Here is a 6,558-nt window from a genome sequence, read left to right as displayed (position 1 = left end):
TTTTGAGCCAGGATGAGCCAGGAAAAGGTATTTCACAAGATAATATCATTGCTTAAGGCAAGGACCGGCCATTTTCACTTCTTTTGTGGTGGAATGTCATCAGTTAAGTCGAGGCAGGGCATTTGCACATCTTTTGTGATTCTTCAGTTACCTCAGGTCATCTGGGCGTAAACGTGCAAGTCACAGGGGATGCGATGGCTTGGCTTGGGCTCAGAGGCCTGACAGTGCTTACTTCCCTCTTGCCTTCCGCCGTGATCGTAAGTTTCCTGAGGCCTCCCCTGCCATGTGGAGCTGTGAGTCAATTCAACCATTTTCCTTTAGAAATTACCCAGTCTCGGGTATTTCTTTATAGCAGCGTGAAAGTGAACCAATACAGCAAAATAAGCTTTCTAAATGGATGGAGACCTGTCTCGGATACTTTTGAGTTCACACTTTCGTCCGTGGGCTGTGGTGTAATATCGTCTTTTCAGGCCTCCCCGTGGAGCTGGGATCTTCTGGAGTGATGATTTCATTTTTCTACGACGTGTAGCTTAATTTATGGTCTATGTACATTTTCCTCTTTGCAGCAGCTAACCTTCACTCATTTACTATGGCATTTTTTAGAATTTTACCGTTTGTCAATAACTTCCTTTGCAAAGTGTTCCTGCTCTCTGGCATGACTTTTTTATTTTATTTATTTATTTTTTTAGACAGAGTGTTGCTCTGTCTCCAGGCTGGAGTGCAGTGGCATGATCTCAGCTCACTGCAACCTCCACCTCCTGGGTTCAAGCGATTCTTCTGCCTCAGCCTCCCAAGAAGCTGGGACTACAGGCATGTGCCACAAGGCCCAGCTAATTTTTGTATTTTTAGTAGAGACGGGGTTTCACCATGTTGGTTGGGCTGGTGTCGATCTCTTGACCTTGTGGTCTGCCTGCCTTGGCCACCCAAAGTGCTGGGATGACAGGCATGAGCCACTGCGCCTGGCATGACTTTTCTTGTAACTACATCCTCCCTATTCTGGACTGAATGAGAAAATAGCAGGGGTGTCCATCTTCATCAGCACTGCCTCATTTGGACAGTTTGGTACAGGCTTCAAGGTTTCAGGCCTTAAGCTTTTGCAAATCACTTGCTCAGAAAAACTGGAGACAGCAGGCCCATTTATATTCATTTTAAACACTTGACAAGAGGAAGATGTCATTTTACAAAGGGCAAATGTTTCTTTGAGTTATGCTGATAGGTTACTGCTAGTGCTAATTTAAAAAGACATAGCATGTCAAAATATGCCTAACTGGTTCTTATGTATTTCTTGCTAATTCAGCCTTGAATAAAATGGACTTGTACATATTGATACTTCTTATCTATTAGAGAAATTCACTCATTGTTTTAATCAGTACAGAAATGTAATAAGTATTAGTTTTGGAAATACAAAGTACAATAAAGAGGGAGGTGAGTTTTACTCCCATCTTTACTAGTTTTAGGTGCAGCTGGGAGACATGGGAGGAGGGACATGGCATGGCCACCACTGGGCGGGAGAAGTGAGCCTGCTTTTCTCTGGGCTCTGCCTCTCTTGGCTGTGGACTCAGATGTCTCCTGGGTTTTCCTTGGGGCTGATTTTCACATGAAACTGCTAATTTGGTTTAGGAACACTCGGGAGTTTGGGTTTTCTTTTCAACAGCACCCCCTCCCCACCTGGCCCCCAGATAATCCTATAACTCCTGGTCTCTCACTCACCTGCACAAGGAAGGTTTTGAAGTGGAGGCTACCTCATGTCCTATCCCCTAAGCATTCTCAGTAATATTTGTATCAATAGATTTTCTGAACCTTTAAAAACTAGAAATTCTCTCTCTACACAAAATATATATGCTGTACATACTATATATATTCATAAAAATGTATGTACAAAAATTAAAAGTATATGTAAAAAGGGGCCGGGGGCGGTGGCTCATGCCTGTAATCCTAGCACTTTGGGAGACCGAGGCAGGTGGATCACCTGCGGTCAGAAGTTCGAGACCAGCCTGGCCAACATAGTGAAACCCCATCTCTACTAAAAATACAAAAATTAGCTGGATGTGGTGGCGGGCACCTGTAATCCCAGCTACTTGGGAGGCTGAGGCAGGAGAATTGCTTAAAATCGGGAGGCAGAGGTTCAGTGAACTGAGATCGCACCACTGCACTCTAGCCTGGGCAACAAGAGCAAAACTCCATTTCAAAAAAAAAATTTATATATATATATATATATATACACACACACACACACACACACACATATACACATACACACATATATATTCAAAAAGGAGATTTTAATGAATATATATAATTTTTGTCAACTAAAACATACAGAAAAAAGTGGCTAAAAATTATTGGGTCTACAACTTTAGAAATTGAATAGTAGAACCAACCAAAAGTATATTGAAAGGAGAAAATAAGGGCAGAATAAAATAAAGTAGAAGATAATAATACCATGGGGACAAATGACAGAACGGAGTTTGAAAAGACGGAAAAATTGGAAACCTCTAGCAAAATGATCAAAGGGGAAAAGAGACGGAAAAAACGCATGGAGTTGCAGATCAGCAATCTGAGACGTGGTGACCTCAGGGTGTCCACGCAGGACCCCCCAGCAGTAGGCGAATGTGGCCTTCCCAGGTGAAGGGGGCTTTGCAGATGTGAATAAGGAGAGGATCTGAAGGGGGAGATTGTCCTGGATCGTGTGGTGAGTCAAGTGTATTCCTGGGTGGTTTTGAAGGTAGAAGAGGAGGCAGAAGGGTTCAGGGGCAGGCGGCAGCACAAGGACTCAGCTCACTATTGCTGCTTTGGAGGTGGGGAAGGAGCTGCAAGCCAGGAGTGTGGAAAGTACAAGGCAAGGCTTCTCCCTGGAGCCTCCGGATGGGAATGCAGCCCTGCCAATGCCATTTCAGTTCCAAGGCAGCCCTGTTAGAATCTGTCCTGCAGGTACACAACCCACAGACAGTCAATTTGTGTTGTTTTAAGACTAAGTTTGTGGCCGGGTGCGCTGGCTCACATCTGTAATCCCAGCACTTTGGAAGGCCAAGGCTGGAGGATCTCTCGAGTTCAGGAGTCGAGGCCAGCCCTGGCAACATAGTGAGACCCTGTCTCTACAAAAATAATAATAAAAAATTAACCAGGCATAGTGGTGTGTGTCTGTAGTCCTAGCTACTTGGGAGGCCGAGGTGGGAGAATCTATTGAACCCAGGAGTTCAAGACCAACCTGGGCAACATAGTGAGACCTCATCCCTACTAAAAATAAAATAAATTAGCCAGATGTTATGGAGCATACCTGTGGTCCCAGCAACTTGGAAGGCTGAGGTGGGAGGACTCTCTGAGCTCAGCAGGTTGAAGCTGCAGTGAGCTATGTCCAGCCTGGGTGACAGAGAAAGACCCGTTTCAAACAAACAAAAACCCCGAAGTTTATGGTAATTTGTTAAGGGAGAAATAGAAAACTAATACAGGCATGAAAAGAAATCCATGTCTATTTGAGCAGCAGAGAGTAAAACAATAAATGACGAGCTCATAAGCAGCTCCGTGGCAGCACATTTGAAATCTTAGAATCAGTGCACACATTCCTGCAAACATAGACAGTGCACACATTCCTGCAAACATGCACAGTGCACACATTCCTGCAGACGTAGTGCACACATTCCTGCAAAACATAGACAGTGCACACATTCCTGCAAACATAGAGCTCCCCAATGCTGGCTGAAGAAGCCTCAATAACTCTTCTTAAAAACTGAGTAAATAAAATTCTTCCAGCAAGAAAATGAAAGTTCCAGGTGCTTTTATGAGCTAGTTCCATCAAAAATTTCAGGAAGAGAGAATTTAAACTTTAAACAGACTCTTCCGGAGAGTAGCAAGAATTCACGTATTTGATGAGGTCAGTTTCAGCTTGGTGAGAACAGTATGAGAGAGGGAAATGGCAAAGCACTCATTCATGAACAGAGATGGCAAAAATGCTTCTCAAAGTTAGCCAGTCAAATACAGCAATTCTTTCAAAAATCTATTACCTTGAATCTCCACATTGCCACCTAAAGTAAAAAAAAAAAAAAAGTATATGTTTATTCAATAACTGCAGAAAAGGCCTTTGATAAAAATCAAACCCCATTAATGATAAAACCTCCTAGCATATTAGAAATGGAAGGGAACTCCCTTAATCTGATAAAGGGTATTTACACTCATATCAGATAGGCAAAATTTAACTCAGAATACTGAGCCCAGTCGGTAGAAGTTAAAACAGTTTCAACTATTTGGAAAACAATTGTTGTCCTCGGGAGAAATTGAAGATGTGGAGACCTAGTACCAGCAAATCCACTCTTAGACACACACCCTATGGAATGCATAAGTGCATGATATACATGTGAATATTAATGTGGGTGTTGCTTATAATAGCCCTAAACCAGAAATGGCAAACATGTCCATCAGCGTGGTATATTCATGACTTAATTACTGTAGAGGAGTGAAAAAGAAGGAACTTATTGGGAACAACAAAGAAAGCCTCAGAAAAATACACGTAGTGTGATACCAGTCGTATAAGGTACCAAGAACATGCAAAGCAGCCAGGCGTGGTGGCTTTGGCCTCTAGTCCCAGCACTTTGGGAGGTTGAGGTGGGCAGATTGCTTCAGTACGGGAGTTCAAGACTAGCCTGGGCAACACGGCGAAACCCCGTCTATGGAAATTAGCTGGGCATGGTGGTGCACACCTGTAGTCCCAGCTGCTCGGAAGGCTGAGGTGGGAGGATCACCTGAGCTGAGGGAAGTCGAGGCTGCAGTGAGCTGCAATACCACCAGTGCTCTCCAGCCTGGGCAACAGAGTGAGACCCTGTCTCAAAAACAAACGAACAGGAAAACAAAAAGAACGTGCAAACGTAAACATATATAAGAAAGACAAGCAGACACGGGCTGGGTTGAAACGTGGGTATTAGAGCAATAAACTAAAGCAAGGGATGATCAACCCCGAATTTGGGATACTCTGGGTACCACTGGGGATGGAGGAAGGGGTGCAAGTATCCTATTAATAGTCTGTTACACTGAGTGGTAGGTACAGGGGTATGCATCCTATTATTCTCCCATCCATGTGTGCTACACGCATGATTCTGCCTGTGTGGAATAGGTCATGAACTTTCATGATATGCTAACATGATCTGAGGTGAGACACTGACATCATGTGCTTGGTTGAGTCAATTATGTGGTGCTTTATGGGACGAATGGCAAAGAAACCAAATAGCAAGAATTGTCTGCAGTGAAACTTTCGATTGGAACACAGCCGTTTACTGGCTGGGCACCTTGAACTCATGTGTCTCAACTCATAGGCCTATGAGTTAAATATTTGATCCAGTTATCCAGCTAGTCGAAGCATGAAGATTAAGATTTGTATATCTTTTTATTTTCAGCTAAATACACTTTTTTTTTTTTTTGAGACAGGGTCTTGCTGTGTCGCCCAGGCTGGAGTGCAGTGGTACAATTATGGCTCACCGCAGCCTGGAACTCCTGGGTGCAAGCAATTCTCCTGCCTCAGCCTCCCTGGGACTACAGGTGTGCACCTTCATGCCCAACTAAGTTTTGTATTTTTTGTACAGATATAGACTCACTATGTTGCCCAGGTTGGTCTTGAACTCCTGGGCTCAGGTAATCTGCCCACCTTGGCCTCCCAAATTGCTGGAATTATAGGCATGAGCCACCGCGCCTGGCCCCAGATGCACATCTAAATATAGCAGGATGTTGCTTCTTATAAATACGATTTAAGTTTCCTATGGTTTAAACTAAGATATCCATGTCTATTTTCAGAAGAGGAAATGCTTAGGAGGATTTGGAATTGATACCATTTCCCCTCAAAATAGTTTGCTAATATTGTTCATCTACTGTGACATGGAAGGCTTGTGTAAGTTTTACTTGGGAAGGAAATAGAAGGGATTTAAACAATGCCATTGTGAATATGGAGTGAGTCAGAGTCTTTCTACAAATGCTTGAAAATCTTGGCTGGGTCCCACCCAGCAGTGGCCAACATTGTGGAAATACAAAGGGCGAGGCTGTTTGGTTTTGAGAATAGCTTCTTGGTGGTCTGTTTGTTACATATTCCAGTTCTATCAGAATTAAATTTGAGGACAATTAGGTGAAGATTGTAAAAAAGTTGTTAAAATGTTTAATGATGCCTGTGATCGAAGAATGGAATGCACCGATATGAAAAGCCAACAGCACAGGCACCTTCTGGGGAGCAGCTGCACCCGGAGCCCCCAACTCCAGGCGGCTGCCTGCAGGCTGCGTGTGGAGGCTGCGAGTGAAGGAAACTCCCTGGCAGCGTTGCTCTGACTCACCCAAAACCTGCCAAAGCCACAGGCCCGTGCATTTGGAATAAGTAATAAAAAATAAGGTTTCTATTCCCAAAAGTAAACCAAAGGGAAAAGTATTACAGAGTAATATAATTGAATAAAAAATCATTTAAAATTTCTATTAAACATTAGTGATCAAAAAAGGTAAGTAGTGGCTCATGCCTGTAATCCCAGCACTTTGGGCGGCTGAGGTGGGCGGGTCACCTGAGGTCAGGAGTTCGAGACCAGCCTGGCCAAC

Source organism: Macaca thibetana, chromosome 8, assembly GCF_024542745.1.
Source record: "Macaca thibetana thibetana isolate TM-01 chromosome 8, ASM2454274v1, whole genome shotgun sequence".
Classification (NCBI taxonomy): domain Eukaryota; kingdom Metazoa; phylum Chordata; class Mammalia; order Primates; family Cercopithecidae; genus Macaca; species Macaca thibetana.
Note: the sequence above shows the minus strand (reverse complement) of the source record.